The sequence below is a fragment of the Monodelphis domestica genome, chromosome 1 (genome assembly GCF_027887165.1).
Source record: "Monodelphis domestica isolate mMonDom1 chromosome 1, mMonDom1.pri, whole genome shotgun sequence".
Classification (NCBI taxonomy): Eukaryota; Metazoa; Chordata; class Mammalia; order Didelphimorphia; family Didelphidae; genus Monodelphis; species Monodelphis domestica.
In genome coordinates, this window is record NC_077227.1 from 56,808,435 (window position 1) to 56,827,329 (window position 18,895).

Sequence of the window (18,895 nt, forward strand, 5' to 3'; positions counted from 1 at the left end):
GAGTCAAATATAGTATTTATTTGTGATATAGATTCCCATTGGTCAGGGTACTAGTAGTATTTGGTGCTGCATGAAATTGTCAGTGATCTTAGGTCTTAGCAATCTAAGAGCCAATGTTGTCCTATATAGTATTTATAGTTGAAAGGTTATTAGATACTCACCACACGTACCCACACAGACATAAAAAAATATATATATACACACATGTACAGATACATATATCACATGTATACACATATGTGTATACAGTGAGCATATGTTTATATGTGTTCATATACATATCTGAGTTCTGTGATGAAGTTTCAGTAGTGAAGGAAATGAGGTCAGAAAAACAGAGGGCTATCAATCATTGTTTGCTACACAGGACAGGAAATGCTTGCATGACAGAAATCCATAAATTTTAATTCTACCCAATGATTACAACTACTGTGCTTATTTTTCCCAATAATTTCTTATTTTTTTCTTTTTTTTAAACTCTTACCTTCCTTCTTGGAGTCAATACGGTATATTGGCTCTAAGGTAGAAGAGCGGTAAGGGCTAGGCAATGGGGGTTAAGTGACTTGCCCAGGGTCACAGAGCTGGGAAGTGTCTGAGGCCAGATTTTAACCCAGGACCTCCCGTCTCTAGACCTGACTCTCAATCCACTGAGCCACCCAGTTGCCCCCTCCTAATAATTTCTGAGAAAGAATAATATGGATAATTTTAGGTTGCCCTGTTTTAATCAAGTCCTCTGCCATCCTCACCCCCTGGTAATATTTTCCCTGTCCATTAACTATTATGGGTGAAACATTTTCAAACCTCACCTGATGTGACATTTTGTTGCTAATAATACTGAAGACACATATCCAAAGGGAAAAGCATTTAATTAAGACATGAAACAATGTGCCCTATCTCTGCTCCCTCAAATAACTCTGTGCTCTCCAGATGTCTCTCTACCAAAACCTACTCTCAAGAAAGGATATGAAACCCTTCAACCTATGATTTAAATGATTTTTAATAGCTTAAAATGTTACCTTTCTCAATAACAATGTTTAAAGGTAAAAGAGAGCTATCAAGTTAGAATTTCATTCTTCATTGAGCAGAAAGGTTGAGAAGATCTTTTTTATGGTAGAAGGGGGAAGCCTAACTGATGTTCCAAAAATGATATTAAGTGGGCATTTTCTGCTCTGCCTATTATAAGGACAGCCTTGATGAGACTCATACCCTAAAGGACACATTTGATTTTATGTAGTTCCTTACATTTCATTTGGGGAATCCTTGCTTATTCAGAATCAGCTTCATTTTGGGTTCAAGTGTGTCAGTCAATCAGTAAACATTTATTAAGCAATTGCTAAATGCCAGGCACTGTGCTGAGAATGTGGTGACTCATCTAACAGAACCAGAAAGTGCCATGGGGATTTAGAGCCATCCCTGACTCTGACAAAGTACTATTGAGTAGCTACTCCATGCATAGAATGGATGCTACTGTTAAGGGTCCTTCTGTTTTAAGGATAAGTCTTTGCAGAAGGGAGCTTGGAGACTACTTCACCCAAGAGGCATAGCATGATCTAGCTGCTTTTGCTATCATTGGACACTCTTAGAGGGTCTCGTGTCTCAATAGAAAACATCTTCTTGTGTCTTTCCCAGTCTTAAAGTTAGCTTAGGAATTTTGCTTTACTTTGACACTTTAGAATTAAAGATGATTTTTCTTTGGTTCAATGGACTTAAACTAAAAGAAGATGGATTTTCCACCACCCCTCTCCCTGTTGAGGAGGGGTTTGTGCAAAAGGTCTTTGGGGGGGAAAGTTGGAGAGGGGTATGTGTGTGAAAGGGGATGGTGAATGAGTGCCAAGTACCAGTGGAGGTGGGAGGGGGTAGGAGTGGGTAAAGGCCTGCCTCTATTACTGGTCTATGGCTCACATCCAGTTCGAGGCCTCTCTCACACAAGGCCTTCGTTCTGATTAATGGCATCCGTGTCTCCGAGGCATGGATTGTATTAGACCTTGTTTAAAAGTGCTCGCTATACATTCGCTTCCCTTGGAATTGCACCAAAATTGGACCAAAGGAAAAAAAAAGAGAGAAAGAGGGAGGGAGGTAGGGAAAGAGAGAGAATCGGGAGAGAGAGAGAGAGAGAGAGAGAGAGAGAGAGAGAGAGAGAGAGAGAGAGAGAGAGAGAGAGAGAGAGAGAGAGCATTTGAATTTGGAGAGGGTAGAAAGGAAAGCTTTCTTCATAAATGCTTTCTGTGACTTTTTGTGCTCTTCGAGGCTTTATCTTCACAAAGCTCTCCTATAGGAGAGCAAGGGGGTGGAGGTGGGGAAGTGAAGACAGACGTCTTGGGAAAGAAAACTGATTTCCCTGCCAAAACTGGGAGATGGTTCTGGCTCTCTTGGCTTTTTAGAAACTCCAAGAAATCTGCTGACATTTTAAAGGAAAAGAAAAAAAAAGGATGATTTATGATGACATCATATGTTGCCCAAGCAGATCCGGGTGGAGGAAAATAGCTTTTATGGAGAGCAAGTTGCAATAAAGAAAGAGTGAATCACTGCAGGAGTATTGTCAATAGAAATACCTTCAAGTTATTGGACTTAAAAACAACAGCTACCTCTGACCAGAGCTCTTGGCTGTCTCTGTGTCCTTTCTTTAAGAAGGCTAGAGAGATGTAAGCCTTTTATTCCTGGCCTGAACCCAGAACTGGTCATTATGTTCTGCCTTGCTCAGCCTTCTCCCTCAAGAGGCTTCAGTTGGGTCTTTGCATTGTTCTTGGCTTCCTGTGCTGTAAGGTGGCTGTGAACAGCTGTTGTACAGCTGCTGAGTACCACTCGAGAGGTGGCTGCATTTCATTGGCTAATGCAGCGCCCAGAATGTGCTCAGTGGGGTAATATGGTCGAGATGGAAGGAGGGAATGTGTCATGGGGTTGAGGTGGCAACAACTGTTAGCTGTTGATTCATTTACCATTGCTTATGGCAGAATGAGCATTTTGGTTTTGTTTGTGCTTATTTCTCTCTGTTTTCATCTTGATGAATCTACATATTTAGCTGTAGAATCTCAGAGAGTGTTGTATGAAAACAGAAACAACTCCTGGCATGTGGTTAAGTGGTAGTTTCCCCCATACTCTGACTTTTAGTTTCCAACCACAATTGGAGCCTATTTCTGCTTGAATATAGGTGCTTCCCTATCCGCAAAGATATACCTGCCATTTTGGCCCTGGGCAGATCTCAGAAAAATTTTGAGGTTGTTCTTTCTTCCCTTGGCCGTTTCATCTCCCTCTTCTTTTGAGATGCCGAGTTCATGATCTTTTTTTTGTATCTATCTAAACTTGTATCAGGAAGGATCTAAAACTCATTTATGACATGGTATAAATGAAGAATAAAGGTCAATATAGTTACATTTTAGAGTTTTGGGTTTCCACCTCTATTTCTACTTCTCTTTTTTAGTGACTTTTTAAACTTCCATGAATTCAGTTCTAATCTTTCTGCAGATGATTCCTGTACCACAAATCTACATTATTTGTCCTACATCATTCACCTTCTTAGTTATCTCAAAGACACCATGTCCAAAATAGAAAATCACCTGAAAATCAGCCTTCTTATAAGCTCCATTATTTCTTTGAGGACATTACCATTGTACCACTCAACCAGTTTTGAGCCCATGGAGTCAAACAACTCTTTTTTTCTTCCCTTTCCCCATATCCATTCAGTCTCCAGATCTTGTTGATTCTATATCCAGAACATTTCTCACATCCATTGCCTCTTTACTCACTTGGTGACAACCCTAGTTCAGGCACTCTTTCATCTCACTTGTACCATTGAAATAGTCTCCAAATTGCTTTCGTTGCTTCCTCTCTCTCCTTTCCTCCATCTATCCTTCACACGATCAGGGAACTGATATATCTAAAGCTCAGTTCTGATCATGTCACTCCCCTGTCTAATCTTCAGAGGCTCCCTCTTACTATTAGGAAAAAATACAAATTCCCATTTGGCATCTTGAGCCCTTCATATTTGGGCTTCAGCCTATCATCTTTCTAGTCTTATTTCACATTAATCCCTCTCATATACTCTACATTCCAATGAAATTGATCTACCTACTGTTTCCAGTATATGACATTCTATTTACCCATTTCTTTTCCTTTCGTGTAACTCTTTTGTGGTGCTTGGAATGCTCTCCCCATAACCTCTGCTTCTTGGAATACCCAGCTTTCTTTAAAGGACCTCTTCCCCAGTTAACTGTTTTCTTTCAAAATCATTTCATATTGACTTTGCATATATAAGTTTCTGCTTATTTCTGTACATATTATCTTCCCAACATTCCCTTAGAATGCAAGCTTCTTGAGGTCAGGGACTTCAGTATCTTTTTAATTTGTATGTCCATAGCCTAGCAAAGTGTTTGGATCATAATACATGCTTGTTCACTTTAATGAATAAGGATCAGAGCCTTCAGCTAAAGGAATGAAAGTTCTGTTGATACTGTAGAGAGCCAAGGGTACATTTTGGGGGATATTATATCACACTTTGCTTGACTTCAGCTCCCACCCCAAATCTAGGAACATCTGTACACTGTACAGTTCAGAAAGCATCAGTTCCACTCTTGTAAGTATAGGGACCACAATACATGATAGGACTAGATAAGGTCTGGGTTATTATTTTGTTAAAACCTTTTATCCATGAAAGCTGGTATCTGTCCTCCAACTACCTGCCCAAAGTCACAAAGCAAAGTAGGTGTTCTTGGCTTGGACACCAGCCATCTACCCTCTATTCCAAGGTTTTATGGAAAGAAAAGGAAATAGACAACATCTTATTTGGTGACAAGATCCCACTCTGAATATTTCCTATTGTCACAAATCTCCTTGTTCTTAGTACAGTGCTTTGCACATAGTAAATGCCTAATAAATGCATGTTGATTCTCTGGGGATGAAGACTTCTTTCACTGGGGTTCTCTGGTGCCATTGTTGTCATTTTGGTCGTGTCTGACTCTTTGTGATCCCACTTGGGGTTTTCTTGGCAAAGATACTGAAGTGGTTTGCCATTTTCTTCTCCAGCTCATTTTACATATGAGGAGACTGAGGCAAACAGGTTAATACCGGATTTGAACTCGGGAAGATGAGCCTTACTGATTCCAGACCCAGCCCTGACTCTAGACCAAACCACTCTATGGGACCACCTAGTTGACCACCTGTTTTTGACACTGCACTCTGGATAGGCATTTTCACCTAAAAGTGGCCTTAGCCCCACAGCACCTACTGTGTCTTTTGGGGTCTTAGAGGAGTCTAAGCATTCTTTTCCTCCCTGGACCTATAATTAGTTTTTTTTTCCCAGAGCTCAAAGACCTAAAAATGAGATGCAAGGCTAAGGATTTTCCTTATAGTACCCAGAACTTCCCAACCTCTTTGTATGTGCCCAAATACTGCCAGGATACAGTGTCTGAGGGTTACTGTTGGAGATCAGCATGGACCATCCTTCCTTTGCATAGACATACACAGTAAGAGTAACCAGGAATAGGGTCGTAGTGTCACTTGCAAAGAGAGGGTAGAGATTTGAACATTTTTTCCTTCTTGACCAAGGCTAGTCTTGGGAAGCTCTCACTGAAACCTCTCCCTTCTTGAGCTCTTCTGCTGTCAACTGGGGGAAGGGGGTCATGGACCATGACCTTAAACTAGATCAGGGTGACTGATGCTTTGCCCTAGCCTGGTTGTCTTTTCAAAGCCGGTTCAATGTAAGTTAGGTGTCCTTCCCTGACCCATAATTAGTGTTTAATAAAATTTGCTCTCCTACCCTTCTCCAAAGGACCATGCCCTTGCTCACTAGAGGCTGCCAGACCATCATAGTTTGTCCTGTATGAAGTAGTGTGACTCATCAGGTAACTTAAGAACCTACATAAGAAAGAAAAAATGGAAGACATAGGGGCCCTAGGGGATAGAGTGCTGGGCCTGGAATCAGGGAGACTGAGTTCAAATCCAACCCAAAACACTTACTAGCTGTGTGAGCCTGGGGAAGTTACTGTCTGCCTCAGTTTCCTCATGTATTTTTAGCACTTATCTCATAAGGATGTTGTGAGACTCAAACAAGGCAACATATGTAAAGCCCTTTGTAAAACTTAAAGAGCTGTATAAATGCTGTTTACCAACAATTCTTCCCAATTCTGCTTGCTCTGTGCATATTCAGGATGGAAAAAATCTGAACTCAACCCAGGTGTTAGCTGGTAGTGACCAGCATTTTAGTCCAGTGCCTCACTCATTCTGGAATGATGGAGGAGATCCTAGTTTCTTTAAAGTTAGGCTAATGTAGCACAAATTCCAGCAGGTCCTAGGAAGACAGAACTGTTTTATGTATGGGTCTGGCATACATACATACATACATACATACATACATACCTGTGAACCTCGGGACCAGCCCAGATCAGGTCAGAGAAGCTCATCATCAAGCTGTCCACAAGATGATAAACTTTTTGGTTACAGCAAACCTTATTTTCTGTCTTAGTAACAATTTTAAGACAAAAGGGCAAGGGCTAGGCAGATGGGGTTAATGGACTTGCCCAGGATCACACAACTAAGAAGTGTCTGAAGTCAGATTTGAATCCAGCTCCAAGCTTCAAGGCTGGCTCTCTATCGACTATGCCCAGCAGCTTCTCTCAGAGAGAATAATATGAGTTATTATTTGCCTTAAATCTTCAGCTCCCCAGAGGACAGAAAGAGTGTCTGGCCAATGTCACTTGCTATGTAGGTAGTTGCTGCTTCATCGTCACTTATGATGAAAATGAATATATCCTAGTGTTTGGTATAGTTCCTGGCACAAAGTAAGTTCTCAATATATGCCAGTTGATCCACTGAATGAGCTTGAAGAATTTCTTATGTTGGATTACTTTGCAAGAATGTTGGTACCATGGATACACTCTTCTTGGTAATCTGTTTTATAGGCAACTATCTTCTAAGCAGTCTCCTTTTCCTTAGCCTTCCAGAGTATCTTGGGGGAATCTAAGCTCCCCAGAGGGAGGTTTTTGGCTCTTACTAGGTCTGGGTGTGTAGAGAGGCCAATCCATTCAGAGGGAAGGCAATTCCAATGGAAAAATCAAGCGGTCACGAATAAACTACTTCATCAGAAAAATGCTGTAGTGGAGAGGTCCTCAACCAAGGAATGCAGGGAAAAGCTTCTGGTCAGGAGAGGCACAAGCAGGTCCTGAGATGTCAGAGGGAGGAGAAGCCTCAAATATTTCAGTGAGTTAGTGGGGTGTCTAGGGTGTCTATCCCAAGCATGAGAACATTTCCCCCAGTGGAATTAGCAGATGACAACAGTTTGTTCCATCTCTCTCTCTCTCTCTCTCTCTCTCTCTCTCTCTCTCTCTCTCTCTCTCTCTCTCTCTCTCTCTCTCTCTCTCTCTCTGTATCTCTGTCTCTCTATCTCTTCCCCCTCTCCTTAGAATTCTTAGAATAGGTACTAAGTACTGGTTCTAAGGCAAAAGAGCAGCAAGGGCTAGGCAATTGGGGTTAAGTGACTTGCCCAGGGTCCTACAGCTAGGAAGTATCTGAGGCTAGATTTGAACCAAGTCTTCCCATCTCTAGGCCTGGTGCTCTATCCACTGAACCTAGCTGCCCTTTTTTCCCTCTCTTTTCTGAATGACCATAAAATACATGAACTCTACAGTTGTTTTTGGTGTTTTGTTTTAAAATATATTGTATATTTATTTGTACCACATCAAAGTCAGAGTCATTTATCACATAGTATTTATTCAGCACCTACTGTGTGCCACTACACTACATGCTGAGGATACAGAGAAAGAAAAGGGACAATTCCTGATCTCAAGGAGCTCCCAGGCTCGAGGGGGAGACAGCATGCAAAAACAGTTAAGAAAACAAAATTTTAAAAAATTAATTAGAAATAAGCAACAGAGGAAAAGGGACTAACATTAGGATCAACTATGTCTTATCACTGCAACTACCCCATAAATCTTTGACACTTCTTATATCCTGTGTAGTGACCAGCACAGTGCTAGGCTCTTAGGGGTTCAGCAAAATATTAGGTTGACTTGAACTGCTGGAGGATGCCCTCTCTGGGAGTGCAGATTCCTTCTGAGAACTGCTGAATCAGGGGGAATGAGCCAGTCCTCCACACATATGGTGTGTGCCTTTAATTTTAAACAGAGATTTCCCTTGACTTTGATGGGGAAGGGTGGTCAGGCATTGAGAGGGCATGGAGGGGGGGGATCCTTCCAAGATGCAGACGCCTACAAACTAGAGCTGAGCATGTGCAGCTGACCCCACATCTGTTCTTTGTCTCTCTCCTTTATCCCTTTTCTGATGAGATTCTAGCAGTGAGAGAGGCTGGGTAGGGTGAGAAGGTCATAGTAGACACAAATGGAGTCCAGTGTGACGTTTTCTTCCAATGGAGCCAAAGATGTCCAAAGAAAATGGGAGCCTAGTGTTCTGAGTCTGACAGGTTCTGTCCAGGTATATTTTTTGGAGAGGGCACTTGGCAGCAGTTGAGAACATTGAAATGACTTCTATTCCCTTGGATTTGGGGTGATGAGAAAGTATGGGAGATAAGGGGCATGATGGGGGAAGCACATTTAACTCAGACAACAAGTTTTATCTTTGTACCTCTCCCCCCATATTCCCATATTGACCCTAGAGTAGCAAGCTATAGGGGGCCACCTGACCTGGAATTTCTCTACCGCGTGCCAATGCAGAGGGTGAACAGGAATGACCCAGTTTAAAAGTACTGAAGGAAAAGAATAGGGATGAGCTTCTGGAACAAGGCTATAATCCCAGTGAGGGCATATGAGAGGAAGAATTGCCTTATTTGGGGATACCAAGATATCAACTTTGATTTCCCACCTTTGTTTTAGGTGAGCACGTATACTTTTGATCACACTTAGGGCTTCGAAAGTGCTTACAAGCAATGTCTCATTTAAGCTTTACGATGGCTCTGTCAATTTGGTAACAAGACTGGGTCTTATTGTCCATATGGAACAATTGAGGTCATTGAGGCACATACAGGTTGAGTGACTTGTGCATGATAAAACATGTTAGTGGCAGAATTCAAATCGAGGTCTTTTTTACTCCAAGCTCGCACTCCATCAGCATTGCCAGACTCCCCCCTCTATTTTAGGGGCTCCATTCATATATTACCACATATAGCTCTGGGCTAGGGATTGAAAAGCAACATATCAACAGATACTGGTCCCTATTTGAGGAGAGCAGAGTTGTGTATTTATTGAAGCATTAACAAATCATGTTCATAGCAATCAAGGATGGATTTGCTGCAGGTGATACTACTTTCTGAGAACCTGATTTCTGTGGTTAATGAAGAAATGAATGAAGAAGCTTTTATTAAATGCTTACTATATGCATTGTATGGGTGAGCCACATACAAAAGCAAAATAATCCTTGTTCTCAAGAAGCCCACACTCTAGTAGGGGGAAACAGCCCATATAGGAAGGAACTGAGCCATCTGGGAGAGGAAGTAGGGAATTGTTACCACTAAGAACTATTTCATCCAACTTTGGACAAAGATCCTCATGGTGTTACTTCTGTCATGTGGAATTTGGCTTGTCAGCTCTGTTTGTCTTCAACTTCTCTCCTTGAATCAAAGGATTTTTGTTATTAAAAATGGAATTAGAACTCCATTATAACACCATCTCATTGGGTATTGTTTTAGATAGTTTAATCTGGCCTCTCCAATCAGACTTTCAGATCTTTGAGACTTTCAATTTGCATGGTCGTAGGCACACAGTAGGGACCAAGGGGACATTTGCTTAATAACAACCCCACAACTTGACCTCTTAACAACAGGATTATAGTGACACAATCACCTAATTCCTGTGTAGCCTCCAAGGAGCAATCAGGACAACTTCTAGCCTTGAAATAATGGCAAAAGCAATATTCTCCCCCCATAGTCTTCCATCTCTCCAATAAAAGGATGGGTTGTGTATTTTTTCATCTTTTCTTCAGGTCAAGGTTGGTCACAGTAATTAACTTGTGTTGAGCCTCAGAGACACCCACTAGGAAGCTAAATTAGCTTGTAGTTTGCTCCCCTTCGTCAGACCATACTTTGCTTCCTTTCTTCCCTATGTAGGCTATACTCCTGGGAGGAACATGTAGTCGGGGCACTGTGGGAATGCCTTGGCCCTAACCCTTTTTCTTTGTGACACCCAGGAAGGGGGGAGGAGTCTCATATGAACGAAGCAAAAGGAGAGATGGGTCTCCTGGGGTAAGCCTAGTTGCCAACCCTTTGCCCATTTTCCTAGCCAGTGTTAATTCCAAGAACCTGGGACTGTTTCAAAAAGATAATTGGATCACCCAAGCCCTCCTCATTAGTCAGGTATAGTAGTCTTTTCCTAAAGAAACTCTTGACGGCAGATCATTGCAGCTCATTGTTTCAGGTAATTCATGGTTTGGTATCTGGGCTCCTTTGAAGTAAAAAAGACTCCAAAATATAAACCTTTCTCCTCATAAAAGAATCCACTTGTGTTATTTAAATCCCAGGGTTTTACATTACAATAGTTGCCCATCAGGCTTGGAGAGAAATGGAACCTTCTGTGACAATACCTTATGGGGTGTTCTTGGGGTTTAGAATGTAGCCTAATCAGGAAGTGTCACTGATGCTCTGTTGAATAAATGATGTGCTGTGGAAGAAAATGATTTATACAACTTCTTCAATAGGCGGTATATAGTTCTCTCCTTCCAAAGGAAGGAGTGGGCGGGAAAAGTGATTTTTTTTTTTTATTAAGTTTTTCTGAAGTGGTTCAAGACCACAAATTTTTAACATTCTCCACCCCCCTCCCCATCTGGTTGACTCCCATTTGAACTTTCACAGTTTGCAAACATGAGAATGTTCTGACAACACTTCCCAAAGACCCCCTAATCTTCCACATTCATTTGGAAATGGGAGAACATGCCTCCCTGAGCCATTGTGCATCCGCCTTTGAAGTGCAGCCTATTTGGGGTCTTGTTTCTGCTCCTCTGGGTTTTGGTTTCCAGGGTGGTTTTTTCCCATCTTTGCATATTTATGTTTCCAACACTGGGATGCCCAGGGGGGCAGAGTGGTCTAGTGTATAATCTCCAAGTGGGGGCCATAGGGCCATGCATGGTCTGACCCCTAGGAGTATCCAGTTAACCCATCAGAGGATGAGAAGGTGGATTATATTTCCTCCTCCCCTAAGAGACCTGACTCCCACACAACCACATCTACTCTTATCCCCTAGTGGTCACCCACTCTGTTCTGTCCCTCTAGGAGAAATTCTCTTTTGGATCTAGGATAAGACTCTTGGGACATTTATAACCCATCCATTATCTGGACATTGATCATAGCAGCTGTTCATGAACCATTGGAAAATGGCTCCTCCCCCCCACCTCCATACCTAACTCATCCCCAACATCGATTTGATGCTTCAGCAGATATTCTAGGAGGTTAGCTTTGACTGTGGCAATAGTAAGCAATGAATAAAAAACCCTCACCTCTCTTCATTTTGGATGGGACAAAGTAAGACCCATTGGATGAATAGACCTGGATGGGTGATATATATCACAACCCACCCATGCGTATTTATGACATCTTTTTCTCGTTTTAAACCCTTACCTTCTGTCTCAGAACTAATATTGGTTTTAAGGCAGAAAAGCAGGAAGGGCTAGGCAATGGGGATTAAGTGGCTTGTCCAGGATCACACAGTTTAGAAGTGTCTGAGGCCACATTTGAACCCAGGATCTACTATCTCTAGGTCTGGCTCTCAGTCCACTGATCCACCTAGTTGCCTCCTTACTTATTACATTTTATTACATCATTATCTTTTCTCTCAAACCCACTCCTCTTAAAAATTTCTATCAAATAAATCAGCATTCTTACAGTTCCCCAGGTTCATTTCCCCTAGCTCTGCATCCTTAGCTGGTTGCCAAGTCTTGTTGTTTTTACCTTGACATCTCCTCTCCCACCTGAACCCTTCTTTCTTTCTTTCACATGACTATCACACTAGTTCATCATCACCTCATTTATTGTCGCTCCCACATGTGTCTCCCTCTACAACCATAGAGCCAACCAAAGAAATTCATAAAGTGCATGAATGATTGCTCCTTTCATCTTTATCTTATCTTTTTGCAATTTATGTTTTTGGTTAAGTTTTATAATTATCCATTCAGTAGTGCATGGATTAAATTTATCAGTAAGTATATACATATTGGGAAAGAGTGCCTAAAAATGTTTTTTTCTGAGAAGGATGCAGGATCAGAGAAGCATGGAGTCAGAAGACATTAGTTTTTAAACGTGGTAGATTCTCTGCTCCAAAGCTTAGTATCACTCAGTAGTGCACTATCGCCATGAAGAACAAGGTAGGATGTCCAAGTTGTTGCTTTTGCCTTTCTGCCCCAAATGTACTGAGATGGCTTATTCTATGAACCAGAAAGTATTGTTTGTAGACAAACATCTAATAAGATTATTTAGGTGGGCAGGGACAATTGTCAACATACTTCTGGTTGGCTTGTAGATTGCCTGAATTCTATCAAGTCCTGTCCTTAGCCTATAATCAATCTTACATCATACAAATACTATTTCTGCTTTCCTGAGGCTTAGAGTTCCCTATTACCATAAGCACCCCACTTTTGCTACCCTGAACATGTGGGCATATGTGTATTCTGGGTTTCCTTTGGGCTTTTAAAACAATAATCTAGATATTTGGTAGCATTTGTTGGTTCTGTTGTGGAAATATAACATCAGTGTGCTGTTGGTAACCTCAGAAGTCAGCCATTGGAGGGGTGGGGAAAGGGCAGCAGGATGGCATGTTTAACATCCTCCAATGGTCCTGCATCCAATGGATGGTCCTGCATCCCCCCATTATTGGCTCTCTTTGCCTTCTCACAATATTAAGCCAGCAAGTATGTTATAATCAACCAGTTGAAGCAATTACTCTCTGATGATTGACAACTCAGCCAACCAGAGACAATGGTGGAAAGAAGGCATGGAAATGGGTCACTTTCCCCCAAATTTTATGGGCCCTTAACTATCTAGGGAGTCCCATTAGTACTAAGCTTCTGGATCCTGAGGTACCATAGTTTGCCATGCTAAATGGGTTTGACATCTCATTCAGTGGGTTCATGTTCATTTGTATGTGTGTTTTTAACTCCTGGGGAAACAAGGTTTCCCTGCCCACCCAAAACCTGCCCTCCTTACCATTTCCATGAAGAGATGGTCACCTCTGGTTAGGCTGTGCATTTGAGTGTAACATTACTAATCTACTGCATAATTCAGGGGGAATATTTTGTAAGCTCTGGCCTTGTTGCTCATTTGCAAGAATTATGGACTTTGACAGAACTCTGACAGTGCGGCCCTCCTTGTCATATTTGTAGTAATTACTATTCCTTCCCTCTAATTACTTCTCCTCCCTGTGATGAGCTCTTTCCTCATTCTGGAGGGGGAGGTCCCTCTATCCTCTCACTCAGCCGCAAACAGTTACTCAAGGACTGCCTTCATTTTGAGCTGGTTTCTTTCATTACTGGTCTTGTCCAGCATTCTCTTCTTTGCTCTATCTCTTGTTTTCCAGTCATGCCTCTTTGACAGCTGTTACCAGTCCTGGTGAAGAAATGAATTGTGCTTTTAATTTTTAGTACCTTGCTTCTGAAGGTCATCTGTCAACTGCCAGTCACCTGGGACAAATTCCTTCTCCCTCTTTTCTCCCCTCTAGCTGAAGGGAGGACATTAAGTTTTGGTGCTGCCTGTCAAAAACTGAGAGTAGGCTGTATTCACCTTGGGAAGCTCACCCAAGATTATAATCGGGTCTCTGAGCCAGGTGGAGAAAAATAGCAAAGGGAACATAATATTTAAGAGTCTAAATGTGCTGAGTGGATGCTTTGAAAACCTAACCTCAGGCAAAAGGTTTTCCGTTCAGGCTTAGTGAGTGATGTGGAATTGTCTACTGTTAATAACCAAGAGATTGAAGACTCAAAGCGTCCATAATTTTGTCTGTCAACTGGAAGACTCCAAGCTATAAACTTGCTTGGTGTTATTTGGTTTTGCTCAAGTCCCCCATTCTGTTTTCTTTCTTTTGGCCATGACCTCATTTTTATCCTTAATTGACCAAATGAAGTGAGGGTCCCACCTTAGCTTTCCTTCTTAGGATTTTGCCTTTGTTTTTTCATGTGATACATGTTTTGCAGTAAGTTTTGAAGTGGACTAATTTGACCAATTCTGATCCCACCACTGCAGAATATTAACATGTACCCTAAGTGCTTGTTTGTGACTCAGTCTATCACCTCAAAACAAAAATGGTAGCCAACAGAAGTCTTCAGATGGCCATATCATTGCCGATTTTAAAGTTTCCTTTTACACATTTCCCCCCTTTTGAATCAATCTGACAAATATTAACAAATACAAACATTTCCATATACAAAGACTAGAAAAAGAAGATTGTATGTGACACTGCGAACCTTCATTATGTACAGCGTGGTGCTTAAAAATGTATATGTTAGTCCATCACTGCCATCCAAGGAGGTGGGAATGGGGACCTTATTTAGACTAGAATCCAAGGCATTAGCCAGCCTTGACTATTTATAATCCTTGATCTGTGTTTGTAGAGAACACCCCACTCAGAACTCTGGCTGTCTGCTGGATTAGGTAAAAAACCCTAATGTTTGATAGGTGGCTAAGTATAAAAGTTATTTTTCCTTTTAATCAACTCCCTCGCCTACAATAACACCTACTTAAGAGGGCACTGGTGTTCAGAGACCAATGTCTAATTGCCTGAATTTTATAAAGAACAATTTCATTTCCCTGAGGAGAGGCACAATTTGAACCTGTGCGATGAGCCCATCTGTTTAAGGCCAATGAGTCAAATCATTAATTAAAAGAAAGAGCATTCAAAAGGAAGAAATACATGGTGGTATAGTCTGGCTCTATACGTGGAGGTAGCTGTATACGATAGGGGCTTCATAAATGCATGTTGGTGCGACTGAGGGGCATCGGCTTTCCTATCAGAAACCTATTGAGGATGATATTGGAGAAGGAAACTATGAACAAAGTAGAAGAATTGCCAGAAAAGAAAGCATACATGATAGACAAAATCCTTGCCAAATGAGTGTTGAAGGGACAAGTGCAATACCTTATAGAGTGGAAAGATGACTTGGAACACAAGAGCTCTTGGGAACTAGGGCAAAACGTAGACTGGTCTGACCTCATCGAGGAGTACATAAAATTGTAGGAAACAGCCTCTGAGAAGGATGAACCCAAGGAGGGCAGAGGCAAAGCTGGCTCGCGGCACAGAGGCAGGAGAAAGGAGAGCAAATCAAAAAGAAAGCAAGAGAAGTCTCAAAAGCCAGGGAGTTAAGACCAGGATTTGGAACCAGAGATTATTGATGCTCAAAAACACAATGGGGAACTGAAGTTCCTGGTGAAGTGGAAAAATAGTGATAAAACTGACTTTGTTCCTGCCAAGGAGGCCAATGTCAAGTGGCCCCACTGGTCATTAGTTTCTATGAAAAGAGGCTGTTGTGGGAAAGGTTCGATGATGAGAGTGGTGACAAAAACTGATTTCTGTCTTCAGCTGGCCTCAGAGTTGCTGGGCCAATAAATGGATTTGAAATGAGTAAGGGGAGAAGTTGTATTTGTCCTGAAGTCACAGAGATGGCTTGAGGAGATGTCCTTAGACAAAGGATCTGGTGCCTTGCTTGTGTCCTGTGGCATTCTGAGTATCCAGGCTGGGTAAGTATGCCAGCCCCATCCCAAAGGAGGAAGAAAGTGATTCAGAGTTTTTCTTGACCCAGAGTCAAAGAATCTTCTGTGGAGGGCAAAACTTATAGAGTAGGTGTGTGGGAGACCAAAAAGAAACTAGACCTCTTCAAAGACTATCTCCAACACCTTCTAGATATTTTAAACTCTTTATCCCATAGCATTTTGTCATTTTTGGCTCTTGTTGGTATACCATTTAAAGAGATTTAGAAAAGGGAAAAGTGGATGGGGTTATTTTTGTTGTTAAAATGGGAATGGGAGAAGCTAGAAGATGAAAATTCAGTTCCAAGTTCAGAACCTTAAAAAATGTGTATGTTAAATTTAACACCACTCCATTTGTCTGTGTGTACCAATATCACTCCATTTGTCTGTGCCCCCTTATGAACTTCCTTATTTTTTTGCATTTTTAAAATGTTTCATTGAAGATCCATTTTTAAAAAAGAAAATCACCATCATTCCCATTCAAAACTCTCTCTGAGAAAAATGACCAAATTTGAATACTTTATAATACATGATCATAATTGAATAAAACAAATTCTGAGTTTCAAGCAGTTTTCAATGAAATTTAGTATATGGTTAGAAGTAATAGATGTATAATTAGATGAATGAATGAAAAAAATCATTTACTATTTGCCAAATTATTCTAAGTACTGGCAATACAAATATAACAGGCCAAGATAGTGTTGACCTCAAGTAGCTTATAGTCTAATAGGAACACAATGAAAAAGAGGGAGTGATGAGCAATTTGGTTTGGAAAATTGCAGGGATTATGAATGTGGCTAGTATGGGAGTAGACTGACACACCATATCCAGGAACAATGGTAAAGTTAATTTGATTTTGATTCCTGGATTTAGAACTTGGGGAATAATATCCCTATGTGGGTACAAAGCAACTTTCAAGATTATGGAGGAAATGGTAAAGAACTATACAGAGAGACTTCTTCACTTTATAAGACTACTAGTGCCAGTTTTCCTAAGAGTAATCCCTTTGTTCTGAGTGAAGAAGTAAAATCTCTGAATTTAGTAGACTGTTTGGTGTTCATCTGTTCCTTGATGATGGTTCCTAAGCCCATTGTCCAAATTCTAAGAAATTGACTGATTTTGATCAAATTGACAAAGCACTGAAGGATATTAGAATAGAACTTAGATTTGATTTTTAGTACAGTTTATTGTTTGGACCCCAAGATCTTCAGATAACCTGAGAGGTAGTTTATAGAGAAATGGATAGAATGCTGGACTTTGAATCAGGAAGATGTAAGTTCAAATGCTGCTTGAGATTTACTAGCTCTGTGAATCTGGGCAGATCACTTAACCCATTGGTGGCTAATGAACTTCCTTAGCAGACTTATTTGGCCTTTTAGAGTACCTTCTCATTAGAAATGGTGGTTTGATCCTGGATTGAGTTTTAACTTGAGAATAAAACATGAAACTTCTCTCTGCAACTTATAGCAAAACCAAGGCTAAAATTCTTTTAAAAATATTAGTAAATGTTCAGGGATGTTTGAAGTATTTGTAAATTCAGGTTATTCTTCAATTAATCTCATTTTTCCCAAGCTATTTATTATAAATTACAGTCTTATTTTCTAGTTTTTGTATCTTTGAGTGAACATAGATCCAATTTAATATTAAATGTCTCATTATACTGTAAACAATCAGAAAGTAACAGGCAGTATTCAATAAAAAACTAATTTCTATTCTTCCATCATCTAGGTTTGTATAATTAATTCTAAAGGGTGGAGACATGATTAGCCTTTCTTTCCTACTCCCCGATATTTAGTAGTTAATGCTTTCTAAATGAATAGTCAGGTGTAAGAGTAAACATTAGTAAACATTACTCCTGTGACACCAAAAGGGGATCATCAAGCCCAAATCACATAATTCATGTATATTCCAGTGGGATTAATTGAGGGCGATGGATGCACAGCTAAATTACATCTGGGCAGCTCTCAGATGGATAGTGAATGCTGGGAGTGCAAATGCTGCCCATGTTTTCTTGGATACTTCAAGATGGAGGATACTTTCCTATGAATCTGTGTAGTTTTTTCTGCTTCTATGACAGCCTTCTGTATAGTGATAGAAACACTAATATCAATGTGAGGATTAAGGGATGAGTCTTTAACTGTGATGGGTTTCTGGGCAGAATTGTTCTTGCTTATATGATGAAAAATCTCCCCTTTTGACATTAGTTCTTGTGAGGGAATACTCAACCCCTGAAGAGATTTTGAAGATTTAAGAGTACTAATTGGTTAGTTGGCATATGCCTGAGCTCATTGATGGTCTTTTCCAAATGCAAATTGGCCAGAATACAAATGCCTAGTTTGTGAACTGTTACACACTCAGCATTAGTCTTTGGCCTTGGTATTTATCCAAGACCATCATCAGTCTAATATAGAGGCACCTGTTGTTAAGGGGAAAACCTGTTATGGGTTGATTCTCATAATTCACTTAAAAATGACAGTTGTTATTAACATTGGGAGGTAGATAACTCACGAAAATAGATGGTATACTTTGCTTGGCCTTATATCCTAAGCATGGACTTGACAGAAGCAGTGGCCATTGTAAAATGAAGGAACAAGATCTCATAGAAGTTAGAAGAAAAGGAAAAAAAAAACCTATTGTACTTTTGACAAGCAAATTTGCAACACTTTAAATGGCCATGCTTAAAAGAAAACTGTAAACCCTCAACTTGCAGGCAAAAGGGAGTACAACAAGCTCTACTTAATTTCAGAGTTTTTTCTTCTTAGGAAAAGAATCTCCCAAAATGAGGGTTGCGTTTAGAGTTTGAATACTCTATAAATAATAATAACAGTAACAAGACTACCACTGGCTTGGTCCATTATTTAGCCTCACTTCTAACAGTAGAAATTCATACATCAGTGGAAGGTCAGTTATGGCAATAAAATAAGACACTGGCTAATGGATAAAAGCACATCCCAACAATGAATAGTGTGCTCAGAGCTTGGAATAGAGAAAATCAATTTGAATTAACATAGGCAAGGAAGACTTCAATGGAGATGAAATTTGAGTTGACTTTTGAAGGGCATCTCGGATTTGGACAGGTGGAGAGGAGGGAGTTGTTGTTCATTCGTTTCAGTCATGTCTGACTCTTCATGATCCTATTTGAGATTTTCTTGGCAAAGATATAAGAATGATTTGCCGTTTCCTTCTCCAGTTCATTTTATATATGAGGAACTGAGTCAAACAGAGTTGGGTTAT